This window comes from Jaculus jaculus, chromosome 7, assembly GCF_020740685.1.
Source record: "Jaculus jaculus isolate mJacJac1 chromosome 7, mJacJac1.mat.Y.cur, whole genome shotgun sequence".
In the NCBI taxonomy this organism is placed as follows: Eukaryota; Metazoa; Chordata; class Mammalia; order Rodentia; family Dipodidae; genus Jaculus; species Jaculus jaculus.
The window spans coordinates 85,387,236-85,395,613 of NC_059108.1; the positions used below are offsets into that span (position 1 = coordinate 85,387,236).

The 8,378-nt window shown below is 46.3% G+C and overlaps 1 pseudogene; it reads left to right on the forward strand.

The window, feature by feature from the left end:
- On the forward strand, positions 1 to 1,063 carry LOC123462323 (annotated as a pseudogene).
- The last annotated feature ends 7,315 nt before the right edge of the window (positions 1,064 to 8,378 follow it).

The window sequence follows — 8,378 nt, forward strand, 5'->3', positions numbered from 1 at the left end:
ATGCTGGGGAAGTGTGGTTACAAGATTCATGTTATCCGTGAACGCGGAACATTGAGGAGACCAGGTCACCGGCCAAGCCACAGGGCGCTGCGGGGCTCGGCCTCCAGCAGTCACTGTGGCGGAGGTCGCGAACACTGCTCTCCCGCGTCCCGGCGACAGCGACGCCGCCCGCAGCGTTCCTCGGGCTTCACCCCCTCGGTGGCCGGGGCCGGCGGACGGGTCCGGAGTCGTGTCCGCGGAGAGGGCCTGGCTATCCTGCCCCTGAGCCTGAGGCCTCGCAGCGGAGGGCCGCGGCTTCCGGAGCTTCCCGGAAGTCCCACCCACGCGCGAACGCCGGGCAGCGCCGGGGGCGGGGCCAGGCTCGTCCAATGGGAAGATCTGGTCCCGCCTCCCGCCCTGGCCCCTCTTCCCTCCGCTCTCCTCCCTCCAGGGTCTCCAGTGCCAGGTTATCAGGAAGATGTGCAAGAACGCTGAGGCCTACCTCTGGACTGCTGAGCCGGTGCATCTTTCCAAGGATATTCAGCAGTGGGAGCCCTGACTCCTGAGCAGAGATATTTTATATCTCATCTTCTGGCTTTCTTTGCGGCCAGTGACGGCATGTAAAAGGAAACTTGGTAGACCGATTTAGCCAAGGACTTCACATTACAGAAGCCTGCTCTTTCTCTGGGTTACAAATTGCTAGGGAAACATACATTCTGAGATATACAGGCTCCTTGTTGACACTTATATTAAAGATTCCAAAGAAATGGAATTCTTTTTCAATGCCTGTTTGAGGAAGTCCGAGGGCCTTCCATTGGATTGGGGACAAAAGCGCTACTTTTGCAGAACGTGTTACAGCTCTTACGACTGTGGAAGGAATCTTTTGTGGGCTCAAGAAACAGGGACTGTTGCTGGCCTTACATTTTCCAAGGAGCTTATTAGAGGAGATGAAGGTCAACACTGTGATTTTGCCCATCTGGGGTTCGAGCACCTGGTACACAGACCATCAGAGCACCGAGTTAAGGAAATAATTATTAATGCTGTCAGGAGGGAACAGGACTTCCTCACAGAAGCCTGCATGTGAAGCTGGACACTGCAAGCCTTATAATTGGCCAGCCAGCCCAAATGAACTAATGGGTGCCATAGTGGCACGTCTGTCATGGTGGAAACCAACTGCCCTCCAATTGGACTGGAGGCCCACTCCATGGGGGGAACACATCCCTGATACTGAAATCTTCAAACAGGGGTAGTCATGAGCCCTTGGGGTGTAACATCTGCTGATGTCTGGAAAAATGTATAACTATGCTTATCAAACACTCCAGTAAGCACTTCTCTTAATCTTTATACCCTTATATTATTGCTACTCTCACTTTGGGTAGAGAATCTTCTCTTTTCAGATGGCAGTGACTTTGGGATGACTCAGAAGGTATCATAGTGCTGGAAAGAAGTGACTGGAGTACTGAGTAACATCTCGATCACACTTTCCAAGGCTCAGGGTCTAATGCAGAAGAGGTGGCAGAAAGAATGTAAGAGCCAAAGGAAAGGTAGGACTCCTTACAACATGCTCCCTCAAGACATAAAATGACCTGGATATCCATGACCTCCTAGTGCCTGACACTACCTACACAAGACCATCATAAGAGGAGGAAAAGACCATGACATCAAAATAAAAGAGAGACTGATTGAGATGGGGAGGGGATATGATGGAAAGTGGAATTTCAAAGAGGAAATGGGGTGGGGGGAAGGAGGGTATTACCATGGGATACTTTTTATAATCATGGAAAATGTTAATAAAAATGGAGAAAAAAAAAAAACTTCCACTTTGGGCTGGACACATGGCGTAGGGGTTAAGGCCTTTGCCTGCAAACCCTAAGGACCCAGGCTGTATTCTGAAGGACCCAGGTAAGCAAGATACACAAGGTGGTGCATGTGTCTGGAGCTCATTTGCAGTGGATACAGCCCTAGCACACACATTCTCTCTCTCTCTCTCTCTCTCTCTCTTTCTCTCTCAAATAAATCTATATTTTAAATTATTGTTTACTTATTTTATTTTATTGATTATATTGATTTATTTTAGAGGGAGATAATGAGCACACCACGGCCTCCCGTCACTGCATACAAATTCCAGGGTCATGCTCCACCTTGTGCATCTGAGTCCTGGCTAATCAAACCTGGATCACTGGGTTTTGCAGGCAAGAGCCTTAGCCACTAAGCCATCACTGCAGCCCTAAGATATATGTATATATATATGCAACTACACATTTGGGCTGCAGGATAATGAGAAATTAAGTAGGAGCTGCGGTGGAAGCTTTCTCCCAGGTGGCTAGCTTACTTGATACTGGAGCAAGGTATTCAGCCAGTTGCAGGAGAAGTCATCAGTGCTGTTAACCAGCAGTGGAAAAGCTGGCAAAGTTTATGGCTGGGCAGCCAGACCAAATATGACAACTAGTGCAATGTTGGCATGTCTGTTATGGGGAAAACCAGCTGCTCCCTGATTGAATTTGAGAGGCATGCTGCATGGGAGAGGATTCATACCTGGTATTGAGAACAATGAAACATAAATGCCTGAAGCTCAGTAGTTAAAGGCTCTTACTTGGAAAGCCTGATGGCCTGGATTCATCCACATAAGCCAGATTCACAAAGAAGTACACATATCTGGAGTTTCTGTGCAGTGAGAGGAATCCATGGTGTACCCAAACTACTCTATCTCCCTTCTTCTCTCAAAATAATAATAATAATAATAATAATGCTTTTTAAAAGTCTATGGCTGAATGGGTTCAATAGTGGCATGTCTGTTATGGGGTAAACCAACTGCCGTCTAATTGGACTGGAGTCCCGCTCCATGGGAGGGAATACATCCCTGATACTGAAAACTTAAAACAGGGTAAGTCATGAGCCCTAAGGGAGTAATGTCTGCTATTGACACAATCTTCTCTTCAATCTTCTTAACTGCTAAGACATCCCTCCAACACTCTAGCCATAGACTTAAAAAGCATTTGTATGATTTTTTTTTTTTTGAGAGACATGAGCAGAGGGTGGACATCACCCCCTGGCCAACAAAAGGTGGACAATAGCAACAGGAGAGTGTGCCAAACACTGGCAAGGGGAAACTGGTATAATACGCATAAGCTCACCCCCAACAATACACTGCTTCCAGAAGGCCCTAATTCCCATATCACTATCAACTAGGAACCTAGCATTCAGAACACCTAAGTTTATGGGGGACACCTGAATCAAACCTTCACAGTCCATCCCTGGCCCCCCAAAATTGATAACCATACATGATGTAAAGTGAGAGACAATGAAAGAAAGAAAGAGAAAGTCTTATTTCTGTTTTATTATGGCATTGGGATACTTTTCAAAGTCACTATGTACCAAAGAGTAACTTAGCAGAATTTTAGTTTTAAGACTTCATTGCTCTTTTCTTTTACAAAATAAGGTTGGTTCTTCATGATGTATCTGATCTCAAACTGCTGGACTGAAGCAACTCTCCCATCTCAGTCTTCCTAGGAGCTCAGCTGACAGGCATGCGCTATTGTGCCCACCTGTTGTCCATTTCTATACTTGCTTGTTGCATACCAGAGTTGTCACTTCAGAAGGAAAATGCCTTAGACAACTCTTCCATTTGCAGGGGGCACCCTAGGAAATAATGAGAAAACAACATTTCTGAAAATATATTATGATTCAAGATAGTGGAGAATGATTCTCAAATAATCTTTAGTCCCAGTCTCATGAGAAGTATGAAGGGCATTGTCACAATATGCTTTAGAGCCACAGCAGGGAAGAACCTGTAGGTTTAGTGACTTCTAGGTGACCCAGATTTCATTCTCGGAATCCCTAACTCAAAATGCTCATGCACGGCGGGCGGCTCTGGATCAGCATCACCTTCACACAGTCTGGAAGCACACTGCAATTCCTTGGGAGGCAGAACCAACATGGGATGCTCTATGGGAGCCCCACAGACAGGGACAGCTGTGTCCTGTACTGCAAAGTTAAAGATAATGTCATCAGCTAGTGTTGCTTCCAGGCCCTAAGAGGCACTTCCACAAGAAAATATAAGTTACTTACATTCAAGTGATCCATGAGGGCCTTCAGCACGTGTCAGTTCTTCCTTGCTCTGTACATCAGAATCATCCTCCACTGGGTACAACTCAGGGTCCACATCAGGCTCCAGATCGGTACCACAAGGCTCACATCTTGTCAGATGTGGAAGCTCAGAAGAGCTCACGTCACAATGAGTTGCTTTGGAAATTCTGGACTTCAGGTCATCCTGCTTGGCCATGGTCGATTTCTTCTGGAACCTGCCACATGTGCCTACACAGCCCTCCTTCCCCTTTACTCTGGAGGCCACAGGAGTGCTGACATTTGTGCCCCACTCCAGCTTGCCCCTTGTCACAGCATGACCACCTGACAACTGGGAAGGGAGAGAGTGCTCCGACTCCCAGCTTATCACCCTGCCCACCTCTCGATAAAGCCTGCCCTTGTGCACAATCACCCTCTAACTTCTTTTTTTTTCTTTTTCTTTTCTTTTTTTTAAAATTTTTTTGTTTATTCTTATTTATTTGAGAGTGACAGACAGAAAGAGAAAGAGGCAGATAGAGAGACAGAGAGAGAGAATGGGCACGCCAGGGCTTCCAGCCTCTGCAAATGAACTCCAGATGCGTGCACCCCCTTGTGCATCTGGCTAACGTGGGACCTGGGGAACCGAGCCTCGAACCAGGGTCCTTAGGCTTCATAAGCAAGTGCTTAACCGCTAAGCCATCTCTCCAGCCCCTTTTCTTTTATTTTCAAAATTTTTATTAACATTTTCCATAATTATAAAAAATATCCCATGGTAATACCGCCCCCCAACCCACACTTTCCCCTTTGAAATTCTGCATGCAGTTCAATAGAAGAAAGAGAAAACACCAGTGAAGATACTCAATAGTAGATACTGCAAACCTTATATTTGGCCAGCCAAGCCAAATGAGCCAACGGGTACAATAGGGCACATCTGTCATGGTGGAAACCAACTGCCTTCTAATTGGACTGGAGGCCCGCTCCATGGGAGGGAATGCATCCCAGATACTAAAATCTGCAAACAGGGGTAGTCCTGAGCCCTAGGGGTGTAAATTCTGCTGCTCTCTGGCTAAATGTATATAGTATGCTTGAGGACTTCCGGTTAAGATGGCGGCGTAGGCACCACGCCAAAGCAGCCTAGAGGGGAAAAAGACCAAAAAAACCTCAGCAAAATACCCACTTTTACTAAAAAGTAAGGTATATAGGAAATTGAAGCGGCAGTGGAGAAGTAGAAGAGATCCAGAGCATCCAGAGCCCACACAGGCCGGCAAGAGCGGCCCCAGAAGATCCACTGGCTGCGGTGGCAGCGCACCAGAAAGCCGCCAGGCTCAGCTTGAGCTGCAGGAAAAGCCAGGTGCGGGGAGTTTCACTCACACCAGAGCTCGCTGCAACTCAAGAAATGTGAAGGGAGAGTGGCAGTGAGCAATGGAGGAGCAGACCTTGAGGTAGAAGAACACGTGGAACAGTGAGAGAACCAGAGCAGCTGTGGCTCCCTCCCCTCCCCCACTGCCTGTGCCCAGCTCCAGTGAACAGAGCAGCGGTCCAGGGACCCGGCCACGCCAACTTGAACCGACAGCGGGACCCAAGCAGGAGCAGAGTCCGGCAGCAACATCAGCGGCTCTGGCACAAGTAACAGCGGCCTCAGCAGCGGCAGATCCAGTAGCAGAAGCTTCAGTGGCAGCAGCGGCAGTGGACCCAACACCAGCAGCTTCAGCAGCAGCGGTGGCTCCAGAAGTGGCAGCCACATGTGCCTGCACAGCTCTCCTTCCCCTTTACTCTGGAGGACACAGGAAGGCTGGCATTTGTGCCCCACTCCCACTTGCTCCTTGTCACAACATGATTGCCTGACAACTGGGAAGGGAGAGAGGGCTCCAACTCCCAGCTTATCACCCTGCTTATCACCAGCTACAGCAGCAGAAGCAGAGGCAGCAGCAGTGACAGACCAAGCAGTGCCAGCTTTAGCAGCAGCAGTTCCAGCAGCGGGTGTGCTGATCTGTAGGGCCACAGTTGCCAGGCTCGGTTTGCCCCGCAGGAAAAGCCAGTGCCCAGCTCCAGAAATCATAACAGCAGCCCAATGACCCAGGCAGCAATTTGACTGAGATCAAAACCATCCAAGGTAACTGGGATTGCACCAGGGAAGGGTCTCACTTTGTTACAAGCTGACTTGGATCCCTCAACAGACCAGAAATCGTAACCTCTTTGTGGATAGAGGATCTGGTTGTTGTAATAACTACTCTTGCATACATACTTGGGCCTGTTTTTGATTGAATGTGTAATGTTTAGTTAAATTTTAGAATCTACCTGTATTTTATTATATACTCCCATAGCAGGGAAACTCAACCCATAAGAACACCTTTGTAGATACTCTGAGAGTCTTAAGAACCACATCTCATACCTTAAGCTCCTAACCTGAAAATATATAACATCAAATCAATTGATACAGCTAAGAATACACAGCTAGCTAGAAAATCCAAGCATTAACTTAATCCAAGATGCAAAAATATATACATTTTAACGCAAGAAACACTAAAAAGCAAGATGATATACATCCACCTAAAAGTATTAATGCATCAGAAATGACCTCCAGTGAGAACGAGTTAGAGGAAATGCCTGAGAAAGATTCCAAAAGAATGATTGTAAATATGTTCAAAGAGCTCAAAGAACAAATCAAAAGAATCAAAGAAGAAATCAAAGAGGAAATCAAAGGAATCAAAGAGGAAATCAAAGAAGACGCAGGACACCAATTTAATGAAATAAAGAAGGCAATACAATACATAAATAAGGAAATATAAATAATAAAGAAAAACCAGTCAGAATTACTAGCAATGAAGAACACAGTTAATGAAATAAAAAAAAAATTCTGTAGAAAATGTATATACTATGCTTATCAAACTGCCCAGTAAGCTCTTCTCTTCATGTTCATACCCTTATATTAATGCTACTCTCACTTGTGGTAGAGAATCTTCTCTTTTCAGATGGCAGTGACTTTGGGATGACTCTGAAAGCATCATTGTGCTGGGAAGATTGACGAGTGTGTTCAGTACTGCAATATCTCTATCACACCTTCCAGGGCTCAGGGTTTATTGTGGAAGAGGTGGCAGAAAGAATGTAAAAGACAATGAAGGGTAGAACTACTTACAACATGCTCCCCACCAGACACAAAATGGCTTGGATATCCATGACCTCACAGTGCCTGACACTACCAACACAAGACCATCAAAGTTAGGCGGAGAAGATCAGGACATCAAAATAAATGAGAGACTGATTGAGATGGGGTGTATGGAGTTTCAAAGTGGAAAGTGGGGGGAGGGAGGGTATTTACATGGGATAATTTTCTAATCATGGAAGTTGTTAACTTAAAAAATTGGAAAAAAGAATGGCTAGGACTTCCAGTTAAGATGGTGGCTTAGGAACCACACCAAAGCAGCCTAGTGGGGGAAAAGGCAAAGAATACCCAGCAAAATACACACTTTTACTAAAAAGTGAGGTGTATAAGAAGTTTAAAAAGCAACAGAGAAGTAGGAAAGATCCAGGGCATCTAGAGCCCACATAGGCAGGCCTAAGAGACTCTGGAAGCAGTGGCTCCAGCAGTGCCAGCCCCGGCTCCAGCTCCAGTACTGGCATCACCAGCCCTGGCATTGGCATCACCGGCTCCAGCAGCAGCAGCAGCACCTCCAGCAGCGGCAGATCCAGCAGTGGCGGTGCCAGGTCTGTGGGGCCACAGCTGCCAGGCTTGGCTTGCCCCACAGGCAAAGCCAGTGCCCAGCTCCAGAAAACAGAACAGTGGTCCAGCGATCCAGCCAGCCTACTTGAACCCACAGGGAACCAAAGAGGGACGCATAACTGAGACCAAATTCATCCGAAAAGGTAACTGGGATTGCACCAGGGAAGGCTCTCACTTGGTCACAAGCTGACTTGGAACCCTCAGCAGACCAGAAATCTTAACCTCTTTGTGGATAGAGGATCTGGTTGTTATAATGACTACTCTTGCATAAATACTTGGTGCTGTCTTTCATTGAATGTGTACATTGTTTAGTTATATTTTAGAATCTATCTGTATTTTTTTCCACTCAGCCTACTTGAATACTCCCATAGCAAGCAAACCCAACCCCTAGGAACACCTTTGTAGATACTCTGAAAGACTTTAGAGCCACACCTAACACCTTAAGCTCCTACACTGAAAATATATAACATCAGATCAATTAATACAACTAAGAATACCCAGCTAGCTAGTAAACCCGAGCATTAACATAATCCAAGATGCAAAAATATATACCTTATAACACAAGAAACACTAAAAATCAAGACAATATAAATCCACCAAAAAGTATTAATGCATC